The sequence below is a fragment of the Notolepis coatsorum genome (genome assembly GCF_963971535.1).
Source record: "Notolepis coatsorum genome assembly, chromosome: 4".
In the NCBI taxonomy this organism is placed as follows: Eukaryota; Metazoa; Chordata; class Actinopteri; order Aulopiformes; family Paralepididae; genus Notolepis; species Notolepis coatsorum.
Genome location: NC_140168.1, coordinates 15,711,100 through 15,737,227, shown reverse-complemented (window position 1 = coordinate 15,737,227; position 26,128 = coordinate 15,711,100). Strand labels below are relative to the sequence as shown.

Sequence of the window (26,128 nt, the reverse complement as noted above, 5' to 3'; positions counted from 1 at the left end):
TCCATTCTACTATTGGTCGAGACCTTGGTGCCAGGCTGCCATACCCCTCAGACCCAGTTCAAACGTACCGCTCCACATGTACGAACAAGTCCTAGTTCCGCGTAGGAATCTGGCTACCGCACCACTAATGGGACTATTTGTTCATAGTGCGTATATATACTGCGCTACTAAAGTAGGACTTTCTTTTCAGTCCAGTTTCTTACCCTCCAATAGAGTCACAGACGTAAAGCCTCCCCGCGACGCCACGTGTGGGAGTAAGGCCAAGTTCGCCTACCATCGGTATTGAGACATCGTGTATATTAATATTTGAATAGTCATATTTGGCACTATATCGTCGAGTTGGACGTAGTCTATTAAGCTAATAATAGTCTGTTAATATATAGTGCTTCGTGCGGTGAGAATACTACCGTAGTCAGTACCCCATCGTTTCGGGCAGAGAACTGGCTGCTTACCCAGGGTGGTTGACCCCATGTGAAGCTGCACCCGAGGAGCCCCAGAGCCGACGAGCGAGTGGACCTGTATACCGGATTATTCTACCGACGACAGCCCGCCTTCCCAGGCACGGATTATGCTTTGTATACTTTGATTATTCCATGGATAAAGACCCCCGACACTGCCGTGTGTTGGAACCCCCCCCCCTGGAGAGGACGCAAGGTGAGGAGACGCTCTGCAAGACGAGGTCGCTTCACGTCTCTCCCCCGTGGACCGGAGAGAGCCGGCCCACAAAGAGTCCACCTGCTTTCATCTGTGGTCCAAGGATCGCCGGCGCATTGAACGGCACTACAGTGGGTTCACCTGGGATACCCTTGGCCGGACGAGGCAGCCGGATTCTACCCCCCCCCCCCCCCTCCTACTCCTGTCGGCTTACAAGCGACCGGATTAACCCCCTCTAGTGTATCTAGTATATAATCATTAAAGTATCATTGCTGTTATTCCTTAACTATTCCAGGTCGTATATTTACCACCTGCGCCTTCAGAGATTGGACATTCTCTATTGATATACCGACGAATACTCTTTGCCATAAAAGTGCATACTATTTCAATTCATAAATGTAATTAAGTGATTAAGTGCTTGTTCTACACACCATCGCTGTGTAGAAATAAAGACCTGTTTCGACTTCGTACATTTGTGTTGGATCCGTTTCATCTACGTGAGAGTGTTTATGATAATATATTTATGCCGTGTACTGGGTGGCCGAATATTAAGTACAAAGGTAGTGGTAGTAAGTATCATATCTAGTAATACAGTCAGGGAATTGTACCCCTCAGTTACAATTGGTCCTTCGAGCCGGAGGGTAATTAGTGTAATATTAATATAGTGTTATTAATATTGAAATGGCCTATGATGAACACTCCACGAAACGATCCTCCTAACCAACGCCCGCAGCGCGAACGACGGCTCCCTCAGTACTTAGAGGCTTACGCTGTCAGTCAACAACCTAGTCTTCTACTAACAGTAAACGCGGTAAAACTAGAAAGTAAAAGTATGTCTAACCCCAACGCCCAGACTACCCCGACCATAGAGGCCCCTACGGGCTCTAATGTAACTGACCAAGTTCACGGTGGGGACCAGTGGGAACCAGACATGACTTCACACCCCGCCAGTACTGAAGAAGTAGTCCCCGATGAGTCCCGGGAGGAATACAACGCTACCGAGAGAGAACTCGGCACGGAAGAAGACGGGGAGAGCACCGTGGAGATAGAACTCCAAGGCTCCGCAAGGAGTACCCCAAGGGAAGGCTCCCCTATACAACCGCCTTCTCCCAGCGAGGCAGAGAGGACCCTACAGCAGGCCTTCCTCATCAGCCTGAACGCCGCTGCTGAACGCGACCGACTGCAGATCCAGCAGCGAAGCGAACACGAGCAGATACGTCTAGAAATAAGACGCATTCAGATGGAAGAGAATGTGGCCCGAGAACGAGCCGGTGCTCAACGGGACGCAGTGCGCGACAGACAGCAGTCGCAACTAATAGAACAGCTGATCAGACGGACAACACCCTCTCCCTCCGCCAGAGGCTCCAGGAACTCGTCTAGACACACCTCCAGGGCGGCGTCCCCTAGCCGAGTAAACAACCCTGAACTTGACCAACAGACGAGGTCTATACCCCCCACAGACCACCTCCCCCCACCGGTCCAAGCGAGACCTAGCAACCGGGAAGGAGCAGCATATCCTGTGGAGAGGCTAAACCAGAGACTACAAGCACTGGATGACCTAACTGAAGACGAAGAGGAAGAGGAGGAGAACCACGCCCGAAGACAGCACAGTACTCTACCGGACCAGGAGGCCCGGTACAGCCCAGGCTATACTCCCGCGGAGCTGCGCTACAGACCCCCGACTCTATACCCGGGTGAGCACGACGCACGACCCGCACCGAGGAACAGCACCTGGACAAGCGGGCCATGGTACACTGCCGGTACCAGCCCATACCAAGGAGCGGGAGGAGACTCGCCTAGGAGGCCTCTCCCCCAACGCTCGCCGATGTATCCACAGTCAGCGTCATACATTGGCACGCCTATGGTACCCGACTTCACCCAAGAGAACCGGGCCCAGTATACAGAACTCCGCATGTGTCTGGAGACCATGTTGGTGGATGTATTGGATGAACGCCACAAATACGCCATCCTACTGAAGCACTTAAAGGTACCCCGCGCACATAATATAGCGCTCGCCTACGCGACTTCCACCACCCCATACACAGCAGCGCTGGTAGCATTGGACCAGAGGTATGGGCGCATATGGGATTACGTGATCCAGGAGATCCGACACATCGACCGCTTACCCCCAGCAATAGACAATCGAGCACTGGACGACCTGTCCATCAGAGTGCAGTCCCTGGTAGGGATGTTGGGAGCGCAAAGAGAGAAGGGGAGGCATGAACTTTACGCCAACTCAAATGTGGAAAGGATCCTGGAGAAGCTGCCGCCCGCTCGTCAGGAGCGCTTTAGGCGGCAGAGGGACCACAGAGACCCGAATGGCCCCGAACCGAACCTCCTCGATCTAGCAGACTTCCTGGCGAGAGAAGTCAGCAGCCTACGGCTAGATACATTCGGACGGAGCACCCCTGGCTCCAGAGAAGGAACCAGACGACTAAATGATGGAAGAAGATCGGTGACTGTGATGCACCAATCGGAGTCAGTACCGAGCAGCAGGAGCCACAGTACCCCCTCCAGAACGGAGAAGTGGAAGATAGTGTGCCCCTACTGTGAGAAAGAACACTGGCTAGCGCAATGTGACTCCTTCCCCAAGCTGAACGCGGAGGAAGCAGGTCAATGGATAAAGTCCAACAAGCGCTGTTTGTTTCCCGCACACCTTGCATCCACCTGGAGAGAGTGGGAGATGGAGCTCCACTCACTCCCAGGCGTTAATATGCGCCGAAGCTACTTCCCACCCACGGTGAGGCCAGAGACATGTAAAATGGACTTACACGTCTTCAGTGACGCCTCAGAGGTCGCATACGGATCAGTAGCCTACGTGCGGGCCCAAGACCAGGGGGGAGAGATCTACACAGCATTTGTCCTCGCCCGCTCGAGAATAGCCCCACGCAAGCAACAATCTATCCCACGTCTAGAGCTCTGCGCAGCCCTAGCCGGAGCGCACCTAGCCACGCTCATCCAACGTGAGCTCACCATACCGGTGTCTAGAACAATCCTGTGGTCAGATTCCACGACGGTACTCGCCTGGATCAAATCGGACTCATGCAAGTACAAAGTCTTCGTGGGAGTCAGAGTCACCGAGATTCAAGACTTAACCGAAGAGTTAACCGGAGAAACAGAGTGGCGCTACGTTGATACAAAACAGAACCCAGCTGACGTCATCACCCGGGGGATGCCCCTGGATGACCTCACCCGTCGCAATGTCTACAGTGACGGCCCCGCATTCCTAAGACTCCCGGAAGGACAGTGGCCCATGCCTATCCCGAGGGAAGCAAGTCCAGAGGAGGTGGAAAATAAGAAGTCTGTGTTCTGTGGATTGAGCACCGTAGCCTCCACCGACCCTAACATAGACGATTGCACGTCCATAGAGAGTGCACAACAAAGAACATTCCTGCGGTACCGGCCTGAAGAAGCGAACGGCCGACGAATGTGGAGGTACAGCCAAGTATTAGCCGACAAGTTTTGGAACAGTTTCCTACTGCACTACCTACCGTCTCTACAGACCCGCCAGAAGTGGGTAAAGGAGAGAGACAATTTGACAGAAGGAACAGTCGTCATGATTATTGATCAATCACTGCCCAGAGCTATGTGGCCGGCCGGCCGCGTAAGCAAAGTGATCACCGGTGCCGACGGCAAGGTCCGAGCAGCTGAAGTGCTCGTCCAGGGTCGCACTTACACCCGTCCCGTGGCAAGGCTCATAGAACTGCCTCGACTCCCAGACACAATCGATGATGACCATGACCCTACAACCCTATGACTTTGTGAAGTTGACTGACCCCTACAGCAAACCCTTATGTGTAAATAGACAACGCGATTAATCTGTCTCTGTTTAACTGATTAGGTCTGGGACCTATTCAGGGGGTGGCTGTTGTGAAGGGCCAGATTAAACCGAATATATATATTTATTTATATATATATATTTAATTGTATTTGTATATTCTCTAATATTCCCTGATATCCCTTGTATATTCCTTGTACAATATGCATTGAATATCCATTCTAGCCTACTGAACATCCCATAATAGTCTCCATTCTACTATTGGTCGAGACCTTGGTGCCAGGCTGCCATACCCCTCAGACCCAGTTCAAACGTACCGCTCCACATGTACGAACAAGTCCTAGTTCCGCGTAGGAATCTGGCTACCGCACCACTAATGGGACTATTTGTTCATAGTGCGTATATATACTGCGCTACTAAAGTAGGACTTTCTTTTCAGTCCAGTTTCTTACCCTCCAATAGAGTCACAGACGTAAAGCCTCCCCGCGACGCCACGTGTGGGAGTAAGGCCAAGTTCGCCTACCATCGGTATTGAGACATCGTGTATATTAATATTTGAATAGTCATATTTGGCACTATATCGTCGAGTTGGACGTAGTCTATTAAGCTAATAATAGTCTGTTAATATATAGTGCTTCGTGCGGTGAGAATACTACCGTAGTCAGTACCCCATCGTTTCGGGCAGAGAACTGGCTGCTTACCCAGGGTGGTTGACCCCATGTGAAGCTGCACCCGAGGAGCCCCAGAGCCGACGAGCGAGTGGACCTGTATACCGGATTATTCTACCGACGACAGCCCGCCTTCCCAGGCACGGATTATGCTTTGTATACTTTGATTATTCCATGGATAAAGACCCCCGACACTGCCGTGTGTTGGAACCCCCCCCCCTGGAGAGGACGCAAGGTGAGGAGACGCTCTGCAAGACGAGGTCGCTTCACGTCTCTCCCCCGTGGACCGGAGAGAGCCGGCCCACAAAGAGTCCACCTGCTTTCATCTGTGGTCCAAGGATCGCCGGCGCATTGAACGGCACTACAGTGGGTTCACCTGGGATACCCTTGGCCGGACGAGGCAGCCGGATTCTACCCCCCCCCCCCTCCTACTCCTGTCGGCTTACAAGCGACCGGATTAACCCCCTCTAGTGTATCTAGTATATAATCATTAAAGTATCATTGCTGTTATTCCTTAACTATTCCAGGTCGTATATTTACCACCTGCGCCTTCAGAGATTGGACATTCTCTATTGATATACCGACGAATACTCTTTGCCATAAAAGTGCATACTATTTCAATTCATAAATGTAATTAAGTGATTAAGTGCTTGTTCTACACACCATCGCTGTGTAGAAATAAAGACCTGTTTCGACTTCGTACATTTGTGTTGGATCCGTTTCATCTACGTGAGAGTGTTTATGATAATATATTTATGCCGTGTACTGGGTGGCCGAATATTAAGTACAAAGGTAGTGGTAGTAAGTATCATATCTAGTAATACAGTCAGGGAATTGTACCCCTCAGTTACATTAACCCTTTCACTACCACACTACAGAAGGTTAACCTTTCACTACCACACTACAGAAGGTTAACCTTTCACTACCACACTACAGAAGGTTAACCCTTTCACTACCACTACAGAAGGTTAACCCTTTCACTGCCACACTACATAAGGTTAACCCTTTCACTACCACACTACAGAAGGTTAACCTTTCACTACCACACTACAGAAGGTTAACCTTTCATTACCACACTACAGACGGTTAACCTTTCACTAGAGCTGCCGCGGTATTGATGTTTTCCTTACCGCACAAATTTGCTAAATATTTCCTACCGCTGCGGTATTACCGCACACAAAAAAAAAAAAAAAAAAAAAAATGTGAATGCATTTTTTTTTGTAGTCTACTCTTTATAGCATATAGCCTACCTCTAGTCTAAATGTCTATCTTTAGAGGATGACTTTGCAGCATGAATATTGTTTGGGATTCGGCATGCACGCATTCGCTATTAAAAGTGAAACACGGATTCGAAGTCTCCCCTCTGTGTCGCGGGCAGGTGTGGTAGCGGCGCGCCCGCCGGTTACCCCCCCGACCCTTTCTTATTATTATTATTATTATTATTATTATAACGTTACTACTTATGATTACAAAGGCATTCGTTTTGTGGCATTGACGTTATATAGTTACACGTTCGTATTTACCGGACCATAGCAAGGCAAGCGTTACTCAATTCATATCTTAGTTCCTTTCTTTGCTCAGAGCGTGCCGAGTTGTACCCATTCTGCGGTCTGTTAATAAAGTTTTCAATCAGACAAGTGTATAGAACGAAGGGCTTTTATTATAACATTTCGTTGCAGTAAAATCATTATGCCTCGTTCCCTGAGGAGCGACGGTAATCGACTCCGGACTCCGGTCTCCGGTGGGAGCTAACGTACTATTAGCCGTGTTGTGACTGAGCTCTGATCAATGGCTGAGATTCAGGAAGTAAAAGCACTGCAAGATGCTCCAAAGTGTGACGCGTCTCTCTTCTGACCAATCAGTGGTCTGCAATGTTTCACGTGACTTTTCTGGTACCCAATAGGGTCGCTTGGAACCTCGATAGAGGAGTAGGGTATATCTGCAGAGCCGCAAGCCCAACGAGAGGAGAAACTTTATTTATTATTATAAAAAACAGCGGTGATGCGGTATTCAGCCTACACTTGCGGTGGACGTGATGTAACAGCGATACCGCGGTAATGCGGTAATCGCGGCAGCTCTACCTTTCACTACCACACTACAGACGGTTAACCTTTCACTACCACACTACAGACGGTTAACCTTTCACTACCACACTACAGAAGGTTAACCCTTTCACTACCACACTACAGAAGGTTAACCTTTCATTACCACACTACATACGGTTAATCAAAATAAACACTCCTGGGGGTTTGGTACAATCATGGCTGGGAAGGTCCCTTTCAAAATGTAATTGGTTACAGATTACTGATCAACTGCTTAACCTTCTGTAGTGTGGTAGTGAAAGGGTTAACCCTTTGTCATGTGGTAGTGAAAGAGTTAACCTTCTGTAGTGTCGCAGTGAAAGGGTTAACCTTCTGTAGTGTGGTAGTGAAAGAGTTAACCTTCTGTAGTGTCGCAGTGAAAGGGTTAGCCTTCTGTAGTGTGGTAGTGAAAGGGTTAACCTTCTGTAGTGTGGTAGTGAAAGGGTTAACCTTCTGTAGTGTGGTAGTGAAAGAGTTAACCTTCTGTAGTGTGGTAGTGTAAATGGTAAATGGCTGCATTTATATAACCCTTTGTCGGGTGGCAGTGAAAGGGTTAACCTTCTGTATTGTCGCAGTGAAAAGGGTTAACCCTTTGGTAGTGTGGTAGTGAAAGGGTTAAAGGAGCTTTGCTGAGAGGAGTGTTTTCCAGTGGCCACCTGGGAGACACTAAGGGGGAGAAGGAGACACTGAGGGAGAGAAGGGAGGGAGAGAAGGAGACACTGAGGGAGAGAAGGAGACACTAAGGGGGAGAAGGAGACACTAAGGGGGAGAAGGAGACACTAAGGGAGAGAAGGAGACACTGAGGGAGAGAAGGAGACACTGAGGGAGAGAAGGAGACACTGAGGGAGAGAAGGAGACACTGAGGGAGAGAAGGAGACACTGAGGGAGAGAAGGAGACACTGAGGGAGAGAAGGAGACACTGAGGGGGAGAAGGAGACACAGAGGGAGAGAAGGGAGGGAGAGAAGGAGACACTGAGGGAGAGAAGGAGACACTGAGGGAGAGAAGGAGACACTGAGGGAGAGAAGGAGACACTGAGGGAGAGAAGGAGACACTGAGGGGGAGAAGGAGACACTGAGGGAGAGAAGGAGACACTGAGGGGGAGAAGGAGACACTGAGGGGGAGAAGGAGACACTGAGGGGGAGAAGGAGACGGAGACACGGGGAGAAGGATACACTAAGGGAGAGATGGGGACACTGAGCCTCCCACTCTCCAGGACATACACCAGGTGTTGCAAGGCCATGGCTAAGAGAATAATCAAAGACTCTAGCCACCCAAACAACTGCCTCTTTGCACTGCTGCGGTCAGGCAAGCGCTACCGGAGTCTCATGGCCAGTACAGAGAGACTCAAAAGGAGCTTCTATCCCCAGGCCATCAGGATGCTCAATGTGGACTCTATGCAACACTAACTCATCCCTTCTACACAACATCCACATGCATACGCTCACTTTAAACATTCACCTTTAACATTCACTTGAGACACTTTAAACACTACACCATATTTTATCTATTTATTACTAAAATATTTGCACTACCTCATTTTGCTTTTGCATTTTATACATTTAGTTTTGTATATTGTATATTTTGTATAGTGCTTGGTCTTTATTCTTTCACTTTTTACTGTATGAAGCACAATCTCAGGAGGGTCATACAGAACCAAGCATTTCACTATAATGTACATGCACCTTATATGTGACAAATAAATCAAAACTTGAACTTGAACTTGAAACTGTAGAGGGGGTGATTAAAGCTTTAGCTTTAGATTTAAGCTATTGTTGGCACAACCAAAAGGGATTCCTCCACATTCAGAAACTAGGATAAAATAACCCTAAGTATAGTTGTCCAATAACAGTCTGACTGTAAAACGAGTCACTCGTACGTACCACCAAGTAGTTGGTAATGTTATTGGTGCATTTAGCCTGAGGCAACCCAGTGGTAGGAAGGCCTAACAAAACACGTGTCTAAATTGGAAACAGTAGGGGTGCAAAGATTCAAGATTTTGCCTGTTTCGCCGCATGTAACAAGCACAATGGAACTTATACTCTCCGCTCATTCCACAGCATAAGATAATATGAAACACGGTAATAATCCCAATACAGTTAGGCTACTTCTTGATAATATAGACCTATACAAAAAATACTGTAATGAATACTGTGAAAGAAATAGTCTATTACAGTGGCTAAAAGAAATCCGGCTGGTCTTGGTCTGAATGCTGTGGTGCCGGTGGTGGGAACCACAGAGGGCCCGCTGTGAGGGGAACGGTTCATGCCCCACTGGGTGACTGGGATGATGAAGTGGGCCTCACTCTGACACCTGTATGCTTACATATCTACTGTATGTAATGTATGCTCTCTCTCTCTCTCTCTCTCTCTCTCTCTCTCTCTCTCTCTCTCTCTCTCTCTCTCTCTCTCTCTCTCTCTCTCTCTCTCTCTCTCTCTCTCTCTCTCTCTCTCTCTCTCTCTCTCTCTCTCTCTCTCTCTCTCTCTCTCTCTCTCTCTCTCTCTCTCTCTCTCTCTCTCTCTCTCTCTCTCTCTCTCTCTCTCTCTCTCTCTCTCTCTCTCTCTCTCTCTCTCTCTCTCTCTCTCTCTCTCTCTCTCTCTCTCTCTCTCTCTACCACACTCTTAAAATAGCTGTGCCTTTCACTCCAAACCACACACACCCATGATGCGGAAACACTGTCACACACACACACCACACACACACACACACACGCACACAAGCTCCAAGTAATATTATGAAAACTATGGTCACCATATATGTTTTTATTTATTTTCCTATTCTTTTTTTTTCTAGGGATGTCCAGATCTAATCGGAGTCTGACCTTAATTGATCGATAACAGCTATATTAAACCTTTTTTTATTGAAAAATAAACGAGAACCATTAACTCAATCTGCACCAACAACGTTTATATACGTGTTTGCTCGACAACCGTTGAACACCAACCACGTATTATTTGGTCCGTTTTCCTTTTTTTCCGATTTTAATATTCTATTCAATGTCACGGACCTGTATGTTGCCGTTAAAAGGCATACTGGGACCCGAGGGTGCAGTACCGGCCAGATCCTACTAGGTGGCAGTATCAAGAGTGCAGTAAACCCTGTTCCAGACCGTGTGTTAGGTTTAAACACCTCCGGGCGCTGAATTTAGATGGAGCCAAGTAGATCGCTTCATCCGACCACTTGATCCATAAATTGTGCCAAATTATGTCCGGGACCAGATGGACACCAATACTGGACAATTGGAATATTCTTTTTAGAATACCCCCGGTCAAAGGTAAGGACTATCTGACGTCAATTCCAGCTTGATCGTACAATGTTTTCATATCGATCCAGCTGATCAGCATGTTTTGTGTTCACAACGAATGCCATTACTGGCAATCAAAGCATCAGAAACGACCCCCCCCCCCCCCCCCCTTCCATGCATTCATGATGAAACATAATACCTATTATATACATTTGATTTGGAAATAGTAGCGTGTCCAGGGGATGAAACGCCAATGCTTTTAGTAGAATTCACGTAGAGCCCTATAACACAGCTTTCCAGGAATTAGCCCGGATCACTCCGAAACTATACTTATATTCACCACGGGATAACGCGCGAACGTATACATGGAACATTTATACTTTTTTGCATGTTCGATGGAAGATGCTGTCTGTCAAATGATCATAGTATTGTATACATAGCTATAATATAGAATATAGATATAGCTCTACAAACGGCCTATATAAAGTGTGGCCTAGCTAGAACAGGATGAGGAAAATGGCCGGCGCAGAATGAGTTAAGGGAAAACTGTGATGTATGTTATATTTAAGCAGAGCTAATCAATTACCAAGCATATCTTACCTACATTGGATTGGTGTTTACTAGCTTTAATATACTTGGAGGTGTGCACTGTGCAGATGTATTAGGGACTTGGAGGTGTGCAGCTGTATTGTCTAGGGCAGTGGTTCTCAAACTATGGGGTCGCAGGTATATAACAGTGGGGTCGCACATTGGCAAGTAGTTTATTTTTTTTCTTTTTTATGTTCTGGCAACATATTTTGGCTAAATATGCCTAGTTTTATAAATGTGCATTGATAACATACTGCTGTAATCCAATTTTATAATAAATATGTATGATCAAGTTGAATGAATGAATAGTTTATTTTCGGTCTTTGTTTACAACAAATCAAAAACACACTTGTGTGGACTTACAAAAAGAAAAAAAATCACAAATGTACATATTCAAAGTAAGCTCACACACAAAATTCAAACTCAATGACCGAAAAAAGGAATAGGCTGAAGCACATGCTTATTTTTGCCTATCCTTTACAATTCTTAAAAACTAAATATATTTGAATATAAAACAATAAAACTGAAAATATGCTGCAAGATATCTTTTGAAAAAGTTTGATGTTTTACTCAAAACTGTACTCCTGAATTATTTGACCTTTTAAGGCTTTTTTAAATCTCCCCTGAGAAGTACACAACTTCAACCCGTCACTAAGGCTATTCCATAGTTTAACTCCCAAAATTGAAACACATCTAGCTTTTACATTAGTTCTTACTTTTTTACGTGTTTTAAGAATACATATTGGATTGTGACACTCTGGTAAAAAAAAAATGTACACTTGCGCAATAACATTTTAAATTATGTTGCTCCTTTTAAAACACGGAAAGCACCCACGGAAAACCCCACCCCATGGATCAATGAGGATATACGTGTTTTTAAAATACTTTGTAGAAGAACTGAGAGGCTATGGCCTGTTCATTACCAACATTTGAAAGACATGCTTACCAAATATAACAAAATTGTCATAGATGCGCTAGGGCAAGCTATTTCTCCAACCTAATAAGGGATAGTAAATGCAGCCCCAGAGTCCTATTTGAAACCATACACAGAATTGTAACACCTGCTTCTCCATCCACTTCTGCTCTCACTCAGGATGATTGCAATTCATTTCTGTCATTTTTTGTGGACAAAATCTCAATTATTAGAGCACATTCTTCTCCTTTGCCACTCCATGCAGTGTTTCCACCCAAACCCACAATATTTGACCAGTTTGCTCCTCTGACGTTGCAAGAGCTCACCACAATTATTAACAAAATGTCTTCTTCTACATGCACCCTTGATGTAATTCCCACCACTTTTCTTAAGAACTCACTACCTACTATTGGTTAGAGTTGTTCCGATACCGATACCAGTATCGGAAATGCCTCCGATACAGCCTAAAATGCTGGTATCGGCGAGTACGCCGAAAGTCTAGCCTCCGATCCCATATGACGTAATTTATCAACAACACGCGGTATCCTCCTGCTGAGAGTGAGCATTATAAAACAAACATGTTTTTAATCGACCGTGAATTAAAGTGTCAATGCTGTTTGTTATTTTAACAGTAGATACTTTCTTAAATGCCATCGTGTTGATGGGGAGCTCTGATGTGTTCGCTTGCTGGTGTTATTAGCATTAGCTGAAGAGCTAGTTTTAGCTTAACGTTACCTTGGCTAAAGTTGGAGCTATTCATAATCCAGCAATAATGGCTGCAGACCTGCAAGCAAAGTACAGCAAGTTGGCAAAGGAGTATTCCAAGGTAACTCACTTTTTCACCAGTAACGTTATTGTCTTTCCATCTAGCTCACGTTAACTGGCTAACCTAAGTGTCGTCACTGATCGACCTCTCCCACACATGCACGCAATTAATGACATAATGTGGACAGCCATACCGGCGACAATGTTTAGCTTTTAGTGCCAAAGGATAAGAGTCTGAGGCGGAGTCTCAAAAAAGAATGTTGAATATTTATTGTGCATTCAAAATCACAACAGAGCCTCTGCTACTAGCTAACTGTACCGGAGCCTGGATAGCAAGTGCAACAATGTATAACGTCCGTGCGGAACCAATGTCCCAACAACATTTCCGTGGGTGAACTCATTGAGCATAGTTGTCAATTAATGACACTAATACTAATCTATACAATCACCTGTTGTTGAATAAATACCATTACTTTCTACTAGTTATTACTAAAAAACAGTATATATAAAACAGTAGCTAAATATATATATATTTTTTTTATATAATGTATATAATATAATTAAAAATAAAAATTATGTTTGCACTGGTATCGGTATCGGCCCAAAGCTTAGGTATCGGAATCAGATCGGGAAGGAAGAAATGGTATCGGATCTCTACTATTGGTCCTTCTCTTCTAGCCATAATAAACAGTTCTCTCTCCTCAGGCTGTATCAGGCGACTTAAAAAAAGCTATAGTTGAACCTTTGTTAAAAAAGCCAAATCTTAGGGCGGTCAGGTGGCGTAGCGGAGATTGCGTTCGTAACCAATGCCGGAGATGCTGGATTAGCCTCCACTCTCCCAGACCGACTGTGGGGGGTAAGTGCGCAGCGACCAGGAAGGGGATTGGGAATTGGCATAACGACTAACATTGGGATGGGAGAAAATCGGAGGAAAAGGGAGGGGGAAAAAGATAATAAAAAAAAAAAAAAAAAAGCCAAATCTTGACCCTTCATCACCTCAAACTACAGGCCTATATCTAAATTCCCCTTCATTTCTAAAGTCACTGAAAAGGCTGTAGCAAAACAGCTTCTTGAGATTCTGGAGGAACATAATATTTTAGACAAAATTCAATCTGGTTTCCGTCAGCGGCACAGCATAGAAACCGCGCTCTTATGAATTACAAATGATATTCTAATAAATGCTGATCATGATCAATGCACTGTCCTTCTTCTACTTGATCTGACAGCTGCATTTGATACTGTAGATCACAACGCACTTCTTCACAGGCTTGAGCACGAGGTTGGGGTAGGTGGGACTGTACTGAAGTGGTTCACTTCCTACCTGTCAGGAAGATATTTTTCTGTTTCTGTTGGTGGACATATGTCAGTCAGCCATCTCTCCACTGACGTGTGGGGTCCCCCAGGGATCAGTTCTGGGGCCGCTGTTGTTTTCCGTCTATATATGCTGCCCCTTGGACAGCTTATCAGCTCATTTAAAGACATTTTCTATCATTTTTATGCTGACGACAGCCAGTTATATTTTTCTTTTAAACCCCAAAATGTTCACAAGCTGTCAGCTCTTGTTGATTGTTTTTCCAAGATCAAAACCTGGATGGATAGTAATTTCTTACAGCTGAATAGGGGAAAAACAGAGTTAATATACTTCGGGCCTGACAAAAAAAAAGCTGATGTTGTAACTGCACTTGGTCCACTAGCCGCTTACCTGAAGCCAAGCTCAAGAAATCTGGGGGTCATCTTTGATCAGTTTCTAAATTTTAACGAGCACTTAAAGTCACACCCGGTCTTGTTTTTTCCAGCTAAGAAATATTTCAAAATTGTGCCCCAATATCCCATATCATGGTCTTGAACAGGTTATTCATGTTTTTATTTCTTCACAAATTGATTACTGTAATTCTCTGTTCACTTGCTTTGACAAAGCAGCTTTGGCTAAACTTCAAACTATTCAGAATGGGCCGCCAGATTGTTGACCAGAACCAAAGGGACGCAGAGAACACATTACCCCTGTATTAGCCACGCTACATTGGCTACCTGTAAAATACAGGATTGATTTTAAAATTGCGCTCACCACCTACAAGCGGTCGAAAGTCATGGAAAAAATAGTCTACGAACAGGTCGAAAAGTACCTAGCGGAAAAAAATCTAATCTACGAATTCCAATCTGGCTTCAGAACATCCCACTCCACTGACACATGCCTTCTCTATTTGAATGACCACATCAAACAAGAGGTGGACGCAGGCAAATACTGCGGCATGGTCATGCTGGACCTACAAAAGGCCTTTGACACGGTCAATCACTCCATTCTGATTGACAAGCTAAAAGCAATTGGTTTTGATAGTCTATCAGTGAGCTGGATGCAATCCTACCTTGAGGGGAGGGAACAGATGGTGGAGGTAAACGGTACCCTATCCCCCCCCCTCACAGTGAGCTGTGGTGTTCCACAAGGAAGCATACTAGGACCGCTACTGTTCCTAATTTATGCAAATGACATGTCGTCAGCTTGTGACTGCAACTTGTTCCTGTTTACGGACGACTCAGCCCTGCTGGTCTCTGACAAGAACAAGTTACAGGTTGAAAAAACCCTCAGCTTGGAACTAGGCAGAATCTGCATATGGCTCGCTGATAACAAACTATCATTACACATGGGCAAAACAGAGTCCATTCTCTTCGGTTCAAATAACAAACTCAGCAAGACCGACGGCTTCTCAGTTACAGTGGGTGACAATATTGTCACAAGGAAAGATGAAATTACCTACCTGGGTTCCATCCTAGAGGCTAATCTCTCCTGTGACAAAATGGCATCCAATGTAATAAAAAAAGTCAACCAACGAACTCGATTCTTGTACCGGATCTCCTCTCTGGTAAACAAGAACACCCTGAAGACTCTGGCAGGAGCACTCATTCAGGGGTACTACGACTATGCTTGCACCTCATGGTACCAAAGCACCTCAAAGGCGCTAAAAACAAAATTACAAACATCTCAAAACAAACTGGTCAGACTACTGCTTGACCTTACTCCTAGAACCCACCTCACCCCTGCCCACTTTGACAACCTATAGGATGGCTTAGAGTAGACGACAGAGTACAACAACTTGCAATGGGCCTGGTCTACAAGATACACTACACGACCAAGGTACCCATGTACATGTTAAAATACTTCCCAAAGGAAGTATTCGTGAATACCACGATCACAACACCAGAGGGAGCTCCACAAATCATGTTAAACCCAGATTCGGCTCAAATAAGGGACTAAACACGTTTCGCAATTATGCCACATCAATGTGGAACGCCCTACCCAAAGCTGTAAAGGAATGTGGATCACTACCCACTTTCAAAACCTCTCTCAAGGGACACCTACGGGAGACTGCAATTCAACACTGGCCCCTGTAAATATCCTAACCCAACCCCCTCCAATGTACAGTCATTTACCTAGTATGGTTTTGTCAATAGTTCAATGTACAATTTTGTTTGTTTGTACAGTGTCTCCTCCCCCCCCCCCCTCAATGTACAGTATTACTTGTTTATACAGTGTGCCCCCCGCCCCCCCCAACCACCTCCAATGTAAATTACCCAGTATGGTTGTCAATATCCCAATGTACCCAACCCCCCCCACACAACCTCCTCCAATGTACAGTTTCTACGTCAAATGTATATACTCCCTTTTCTTGACTCCTTCTGTATCACAAACAGTACTGTATTTGCAAATCTGGTATGTCATAAATGTATAGATGTAGCAGTACTGACTATCTGTATGTCATGTATGTCATATATGTCCTGATGAATTGAAAATGGGGGACCCTGATGTAAACAAGACGAAAGTCTTTCTCTGGTCTGCATCCCCTTAACAATTGTGTGTATTGAGCTGTACTGTATTGTACCCATTCTACAATCTGTTAATAAAGTTTTCAATCAATCAATCAATCAAGCCTTGAAGCCCCAAGCTACATTGCTGAGCTTATAACCCCCTACTGCCCCAGGGCTCTCCGCTCCTCCGACGAAGGAGCGCTCGTCGTCCCCCGGACCAAACTAAAAACCAAGGGTGACCGGGCTTTTTAAGTCGTAGCACCCAAACTATGGAATCAGCTACCTTGTGAAATCAGGTCTGCTGATAGTGTGGAGTCTTTTAAACAAGGTCTTAAAACCTTTTTATACAGTCAGGCTTTTAAATGATCATGTATGCAGTGTAACATTTGTGTATGTGGTTGTTATTTTAATAAATATTTTGTTTTTAAAGTATTTTACAAACTTGTATGTGATGTAACATGTGTGGTTATTTTATTCTGATAAACTTTTTACTGCCTGTAAAGCACTTTGTGATTTTAATCAGCGCTATACAAATTAAATGTACCTTACCTTACCTTACATAACCCTCTTAAATTATACTTTCCTTCTCTTGGTTTAAAGAGAAACGGGTAGGCTTTTACTCTTAGCACGAAAAAGAATTTCCACGGTTTTTATGCACACCATATCTACAAATTTCAATGTGCAGGACTTTATGAATAATGGATTTGACGATTCAAGGTAACTAGCTTTGTTTATTATTCTAAAAGCTCTTATTTTTTGTTTAATAAAGTTCAACAACGTGTGCTTTTATTTTTATATTCCTTGATTCCATGTTGAAATTATGCGATACATTAAGTGTGGGGTCCCCAAAAAAAATCCTAAATAAAAAAGGGACATAGAAAAGACTTGATTGGGACATCCCTATTAAAAAAAAATTAAATAAAAAATAAATCTGTGTTGTTGTTGTTGTTTTTGGTCTGTGTTTACCTCTAAGGGTTCAAAGTAAGGATTATAGAGGCAGTGATAATAATAATAATAATAATAATAATAATAATAATAATAATAATAATAATAATAATAATAATAATAATAATAATAATAATAATAATATAATAATAATAATAATAATAATAATAATATAATAATAATAATAATAATAATAATAATAATAATAATAATAATAATAATAATAATAATAATAATAATAATAATAATAATAATAATAATAATAATAATAATAATTAATAATAATAATAGGCAACTGGTTCTGGACTTAGGGGGGACTTAGCAGAAAAGGGTGTCTATAAGGCTGGGCTCTATTGGGTTGACGTGAAACATATGGTTCTCTTTAGAAATGTGGTTCAAAGGAACCGCCAGAGGCCAACCACACGTGGCCACCACTATTAGTCGTACAACCACATCGCAAGGGGAAATATAATAACCATTAGGCCTATACCATTGCACAAACCCCACACATCATTGGATATAAGTATGCAAGGAGTAACACATGTACTATGTTTTTGCTTATATACAGATTGAGACCATGCTCCCTCCATATAAAAGTACATAGTCCTTGACTACATCTAAATCAGTACATATCCTACTCTTACTAGTTACGCTGCTGGCCAGTAGTAGTCATACTGTCTTTATTTATTATACTACAACTCTGTACACATACATCTGATTAGCACTAGACTCAGTAGTACTAATTTGTATATTTTGTACCCAGTTTAACCACCTGTACATTGTATATTGCTGTTGCACTTTACTGTTACATTTGCACTCTGGTTGGATGCCAAACTTCTTTTCGTTTGTACTGTACTTGTGCTGTATAATGACAATAATATAATTAAAATATAATATAAAAGGGTGGTCACTCATAGCCTACACATTAAAAAGGCAACACGTGTGTATGCGTGAGCGGTTCTGTATACAAAGTAGTGTTGTGTCACGGTACCAGAATTTGGACTTTGATACCGATACCAGCCTAAGTATCACGATACCGGTTCTAAAACGATACAACGGTAAAAACTTTAAAAAATCAGGAAAAGTAATGTATATATATATATATATATATATATATAATATATATATATATATATAGTGAGATCACTATACTCAGCCTGGGTATCACAATACTTTCCTAGTATCGCTGTATCGTGAACCCAAATCCCCAAAGTGGATTTCTTTGCATTGGATTAGCATGACATTGAGAAAGAAGTAGAAAGTCCAGTTCCACTTCCACTTTTAGGGGGAACACAAGTTAGAAAAGGAATTCATAGGACGGCTCCACCCTCCACCGATGACATCACATCTCAAGCGCTAGGCAACACGATAGAAAACACTAAATGGAAAAAATTACGCCCCGTAGAACAGTGTTGCTGAATGACTCAACAGTCCTGATCACCGCTGTGTTCATTCACACACACCCAAACGGCAGGAAAGTTTGTGGGTTTGTTTGAATAAGGGGAGGGGATTACAGGACTAGAAACAATTTAACCCACTGGTTACAGTGACTTGTGGATCCTAGTTGTAACCTTTTGTTTTTGCAAAATGATGTACTGAATTATGTATTTTTTTTGTAAATAATGTAATGAAAAAAGAGCAGGCAATTATAAGCCTCGGCTTCAGCCTACACCTTTTCGGTAATTTTCTTTCTTTTATACATTTTTTTAAATAAAGACAAATAAAATAAAATAAAAAGTTAACTGGCCAATTAAGTTTTTTATTTTTATTTTGTATCCACTTTTTCTCCTCTTTTTCTATTTTTTCTCCCATCCCAATTTTTGCCGTGCAAATTCTCCCCTCCCCTGTCTTGAACGTTGCTCGCATGTGCCCCACACTGGCCGGTTGTAGGGAGGATAGAAGCCCATCGCATGTCCCCTCCGATACATGTGTAGGCAGCCAGTCGCATCTTTTCACCTGCCAGCGCAGACTCTCATTTGGCGAGGAGTAACGTGTAGGAGGCTCACACTGCCCCCGCCATTTTCCTGTCTCTGCTGTGCAGGCGCCCCAACCGACCTGTAGGAGTCGCTGTTTACAACGTCCAGATTACCACCCATCGACTTCCCACCCGCTAACTCTGCCAATTGAGTCAGTATGACGGCCGGCCCAAGCCGGAGGCAACGCCGTCGCCGACAGCCGGATTCAATACCGGTGTCTCGTGCGTTGGTGACGAGCGCAATATCCGCTGCGCCACCCAGCCGCACCAATTACGTTTTTTCAAATTCGTTTTTAGAATGGAAGAGCTTCACTTTCGAACAGTGCTGATGACCTACTGAAGTGGTTGGTGGACACACAGCCACAGGCCCAACGTTCAACTCGGGGGCGATCAACTCCACAACAACAACAACAACAACAACAACAACAAAAAGGCTCAGCAGAGGATGTCACTTCCTGTGGCTGTGACAGCTGGAGAAATTCAACCTGCCGCTGGCTATGATGGTCCAGTTCTACACCGTCCTCCTCACCTCCTCAGTTGGCTGAATATCTGGCTCAGGTCGACCAGCAGCACTCAGGACAAGACCCTTCAGGACCTCTACAACTCAAGGACCACAAACAAGGTCATTGCTGATCTCTCTCTCACACCCTGAACACCATATCTTCCTTCCTTCCTTCCTTCCTTCCTTCCGCACGCTATGAGGACTAAAAACAACCAGACGCAGGAACAGCTCTCTCCCACCCACTATACACAGACTTGGCTGACAGAAGGAGCACGTTCAGTGCTAGACTAAGACTCCCGAGATGTAGCACTGAACGGCACAGGAAGTCCTTCATTCCGACAGCCATCAGACTTTATAATGCATCACTGTGCCTCACTGCTTGCCTGACTACAGAGAGTGGCCCGTTCAGCCGAACGCACAATTGGAGGTGGGCTTCCCACTCTCCAGGACATATACAAAAAGCGTTGCAGGGCCAAGGCTAAGAGAATAATCAAAGACTCTAGTCACCCAAACAACTGCCTCTTTGAACTACTGCGGTCAGGCAAGCGCTACCGGAGTCTCATGGCCAGTACAGAGAGACTCAGAAGGAGCTTCTATCCCCAGGCCATCAGGATGCTCAATGACAATGACACTATGTAACAACCCATCATCTACACTCACTGCACACACATCCACATGCACACACTCACTTTAAACAAACACTCACCTTACCACTCACTTTAGACACTTTATATTTATCTATTATTAAAGAGATTTAATTTTGCACCCTACCCTAAGTTTTGTACCTCATCTCATTTCTGCATTGTATCTCACTCATTTTACTCTGTATTGTATAATTGTATATATGTATATTGACTGAACATTCCTTTACTTACTTCTTAATTACTTTTGTTACTGTATGTAGCACACTCTCAGGGGCTCATACAGAAACAAGCATTTCATCATAAAGTATTCTGTCTTTTGTTGTGACAAATAATAAACAAACTTGAACTTGAAACACTGCATCACTGAGCGCACAGGGGGGGTGACAGTACTATCTTCCTGGACATAACCTTTACTTTTGAAACAGACATTGTACAATTTTACACTACTGTATATTTCTGTATATTTTAACTGTATATTTTATATTAGAATGTATATAGATAACATAGGAAATGTATATCCCGGACCGTATTTTATTTTATTCTTATTCGTGACTTTTGCTTTTTTGCCTACCTAAATGTTTACTGTGAGCGATTTCATCTGTAGTGCCAAATTTCCCTCGGGATGAATAAAGTATTTCTATTCTATCCGAGCTGTGGCCCTCATTAACAAGTGACCTGAAGAACCCCAGGCCCTCTGTCGCATGACAACCCTTACATGCTGCATCACGGTCTGGTATGGAAACGGCACTGCTAAGGACAGGAAGGCACTCCAGCGAGTGATTTAAAACTGCTCAGTACATCTCTGGAGCAGCCTTCCCCTCACTACAGGATGTTTACTCTACCAGGGCCACCATGAGAGCACATAACACAATTATTAAGGACAGTACACACACCCCCAGCACAGACTCTTCAACCTCTTGCCATCAGGCAGGCGATACAAAAGCCAGAACTACGAGACTGACAAACAGTTTCTACCCACAGGCCATCAGGCTTGTGAATGCTAGCTCCCCCACCTAGCCCCTCCCCCCCACACACACTTTTCTTTTGAAACAGTGATCCCCCCACCCCTCTTTTGCTTTTGTGCCAGGCAGGCTTTTGTGACCTCACTGTCACCCTTCCCCTGAACTGTGAATCACTAAAGACACTTTAACTGCTGCTGTGACCCAGTCACCTCGATATTTATATAGTAAACACTGTGAATAGGAACGTGCAGTAATGTCAATGTTACTCACTTACCCACCTCACCCCTGCCCACTTTGACAACCTAGGATGGCTTAGAGTAGACGACAGAGTACAGCAACTTGCAATGGGCCTGGTCTACAAGATACGCTACACGACTAAGGTACCCATGTACATGTCAAAATACTTCCCAAAGGTCAGTGAATACCACAATCACAACACCAGAGGGAGCTCCACAAATCATGTTAAACCCAGATTCGGCTCAAACAAGGGACTAAACACGTTTAGCAATTATGCCACATCAATGTGGAACACCCTACCCACAGCTGTAAAGGAATGTGAATCACTACCCACTTTCAAAACCACTCTCAAAGAACACCTACGGGAGACTGCAATTAGAAACTGGCCCCTGTAAATGTCCTAACCCAACCCCCGCCAATGTACAATAAATATCCTATTAAACCCAATACACAAGACCCACTTCTTGGGACCAAGTAAGGTTTAGTCGATAATTCAATGTACAGTCACCCCCCCCCCCCCCACCTCCAATGTACTGTGTGTTGTTATTGTGTATTATGTAGTGTACACACATCACGTGTGTTGTTATTGTGTATTATGTAGTGTACAGTACACACAGCACTATGCGTGTTGTTATTGTGTATTATGTAGTGTACAGAGCATTATGTGTTGTTATTGTGTATTATGTAGTGTACAGAGCATTATGTGTTGTTATTGTGTATTCTGTAGTGTACAGTACACACGGCACTACTGTGTGTTGTTATTGTGTATTATGTAGTGTACAGTACACACAGCACTACTGTGTGTTGTTATTGTGTATTCTGTAGTGTACAGTACACACAGCACTACTGTGTGTTGTTATTGTGTATTATGTAGTGTACAGTACACACAGCACTACTGTGTGTTGTTATTGTGTATTCTGTAGTGTACAGTACACACAGCACTACTGTGTGTTGTTATTGTGTATTATGTAGTGTACAGTACACACAGCACTACTGTGTGTTGTTATTGTGTATTCTGTAGTGTACAGTACACACAGCACTACTGTGTGTTGTTATTGTGTATTCTGTAGTGTACAGTACACACAGCACTACTGTGTGTTGTTATTGTGTATTATGTAGTGTACAGTACACACAGCACTACTGTGTGTTGTTATTGTGTATTCTGTAGTGTACAGTACACACAGCACTACTGTGTGTTGTTATTGTGTATTCTGTAGTGTACAGTACACACAGCACTACTGTGTGTTGTTATTGTGTATTATGTAGTGTACAGTACACACGGCACTACTGTGTGTTGTTATTGTGTATTCTGTAGTGTACAGTACACACAGCACTACTGTGTGTTGTTATTGTGTATTATGTAGTGTACACACAGCACTACTGTGTGTTGTTATTGTGTATTATGTAGTGTACAGAGCATTATGTGTTGTTATTGTGTATTATGTAGTGTACACACAGCACTACTCTGTGTTGTTATTGTGTATTATGTAGTGTACACACAGCACTACTCTGTGTTGTTATTGTGTATTATGTAGTGTACACACAGCACTACTCTGTGTTGTTATTGTGTATTATGTAGTGTACACACAGCACTACTGTGTGTTGTTATTGTGTATTCTGTACAGTGTACACAGCACTATGCGTGTTGTTATTGTGTATTCTGTAGTGTACGTACAGCACTACTGTGTGTTGTTATTGTGTATTCTGTAGTGTACAGTACACACGGCACTACTGTGTGTTGTTATTGTGTATTCTGTAGTGTACACACATCACGTGTGTTGTTATTGTGTATTCTGTAGTGTACAGTACACACGGCACTACTGTGTGTTGTTATTGTGTATTCTGTAGTGTACACACAACACTATGTGTGTTGTTATTGTGTATTCTGTAGTGTAGACCCGGCACTATGTGTGTTGTTCTTGTGTATTATGTAGTGTAGACACTAGACACAGCAGCAATGTGTTATTATTGTGTATTCTGTAGTGTACACACAACACTGTGTGTTGTTATTGTGCATTATGTAGTGTGCAGCACTGTGTGTTGTTTCTTGTGTATTCTATAGTGCACACAACACTATGTGTGTTGTTCTTGTGTATTCTGTAGTGTACACACACAACACTACTCTGAGATTTTCGGCTCCATTTGTATGCCTGCTTTGCTTGTTTTTAATAATATTCTAGGTATGCAAACAGTGCAATCGTCTTCTTTGTGTGAACAACCCATCAAACCAGATTCCTGGACAAATGGGCCTAATACCAATTTTCCACCTGTAGGATTATCATCATCATCATCATGTGACCATTCTGGTTCATGATGGGATGGATGGCCAGTGTGGAAAGTTAGTTTACCAACGTGTACAACAAACCAGAAAGCATGCAAATATGTATAACAGGCAAATGGCATTTGGCATATTGATTGATTGATTAAAAACTTTATTAACAGATTGCAGAATGGGTACAATACAGTACGGCTCAATACACACAATTGTTAAGGGGATGCAGACCAGAGAAAGACTTTCGTCTTGTTTACATCAGGGTCCCCCATTTTCAATTCATCATACCATATATGACATACAGGTAGACAGTACTGCTACATCTATACATTTATGACATACAAGATTTGCAAATACAGTACTGTTTGTGATACAAAAATAGTCCAGAAAAGAGAGTATATACATTTGACGTAGAAACTTGTCAATTTAAACTGGAGGACTGGAAACTGACTATTTAGGCAGGCTAATCTTTTTTGATGATGTTGTCTTTGCATGTAGGCAGACATGCTGTGTGTAGGGGGAAGAGGCTATGGGTGTGTAAATCACTGAATGAACCAGCCGGAACATGACTGTCACTTGGCATTTTCCAGTAGCAGTTGGGTCACCAACCCTGGCCATTGAATCCTACATATTGTAGGCTATGAAATTATCTGGAGGTATTGGACTTTCTATTGATTGATTGAATTAACAGATTGCAGAATGGGTACAGTACAGTACGGCTCAATACATACAATTGTTAAGGGGATGCAGACCAGAGAAAGACTTTCGTCTTGTTTACATCAGGGTCCCCCATTTTCAATTCATCATAAATATACACCTACACGACATATACTGTCTATTTGAGCCAATAACTTAAGTGCGAGACCTACATGGCCGACTCCCTTCGCTTACCAAGGTGGAAACTGAAGTGTACAAGGCGGCTATTCAGGTACTGTAGCTGACAAGGTAGATCTGTAATGAATAGCCTATTATATTATTGGCTGATCTGAAAAGAGCCCACATAGAAAATGATGGCGAACTCGCTGTAAAAATCGTAGATAACTTAATTTTAGACTACGACTTAATGATCTAACACAAACAGAATGTGTGGCGGAAATTAATACCAAAACAAGTATGTACGACTCACCAATAAAATAAAAAAAAATCCAAAAGTCCCAAGAGAGAAGGAAACACTGGCTGCGATATGCGAAAGTAAACGACACTTATTAACTTATAAGTCCAATCACACACAGTCCGAATACAAACACACAAAAGCTAGCGTATAGTTTGTCCTTTCTTCTTGTCCGACGTTAAACCAAGCCGCTCCTTATTATGTTCTGTGTAGCACTAGCAGATGCAGCAGCGGCCAGATGTCAGGCTTGTTGCGAACATTTCCTGGAACTTTGTGCGTGAGTTACAGGGTGGAGCCCGGGGAGCCAACATGGAGACCAGGGTGGAGCCCGGGGAGCCAACATGGAGACCAGTGGATTCTGCCCATGCCTTCCATACAGTGTGTGTGTGTGACTAGTGCGTGAGTCAGTGTGGTTACTGTGGTAATAACCTCGTTCCCAGCTTTATCTCGAGATGTGGTAATACAGCGAGAGGTGTGGCATTCTGGGTTTCCTGTGTTAAATTAAGCACAGCTTGACAAGAAACCAAAGCTGTTTCAACAGCAGGCAGCATGTTGAAAAGTTTCCAATTAATGTAATCTATAATATCAGTACTGTATATTTGCATATCGTATATGTCACAAATGTAACAGTACTATATACCTGTATCACTGTATGTCATGTATGTCCCTATTTATTTATTTTAAATCTTTATTTCGAACATGCAATGAATACAAACAAACAATAACAAAAGCAAAACACAACTCAATCTACATGTTCGAAAAGGAGTAGGAAGAAGTATACACTTTTTTAATCCTACCCCTTTTCCACTACTCAAATGAGTGTACTATGCCATGAATATCATGATGTCATGTATGTTGTGTATGTCATAAATGTCACTATGGATTGAAAATGGGGGACCCTGATGTAAACAAGACAAACGTCTTTCTCTGGTCTGCATCCCCTTAACAATTGTGTGTATTGAGCCGTACTGTATTGTATACCCATTCTGC

The 26,128-nt window shown here is 43.4% G+C and overlaps 1 protein-coding gene across 1 annotated transcript in view; it reads right to left on the bottom strand.

Moving 5' to 3' along the window:
- Positions 1–25,396, bottom strand: part of tmbim1a (transmembrane BAX inhibitor motif containing 1a) — a 43,766-nt gene extending 18,370 nt beyond the window's left edge. Inside the window, exon 1 of the mRNA XM_084313063.1 lies at positions 25,154–25,396. The gene's annotated coding sequence lies outside the window, so the exon portion shown is untranslated. The remainder of the gene's footprint in view (positions 1–25,153) is intronic.
- Between the last annotated feature and the right edge of the window lie 732 nt (positions 25,397–26,128).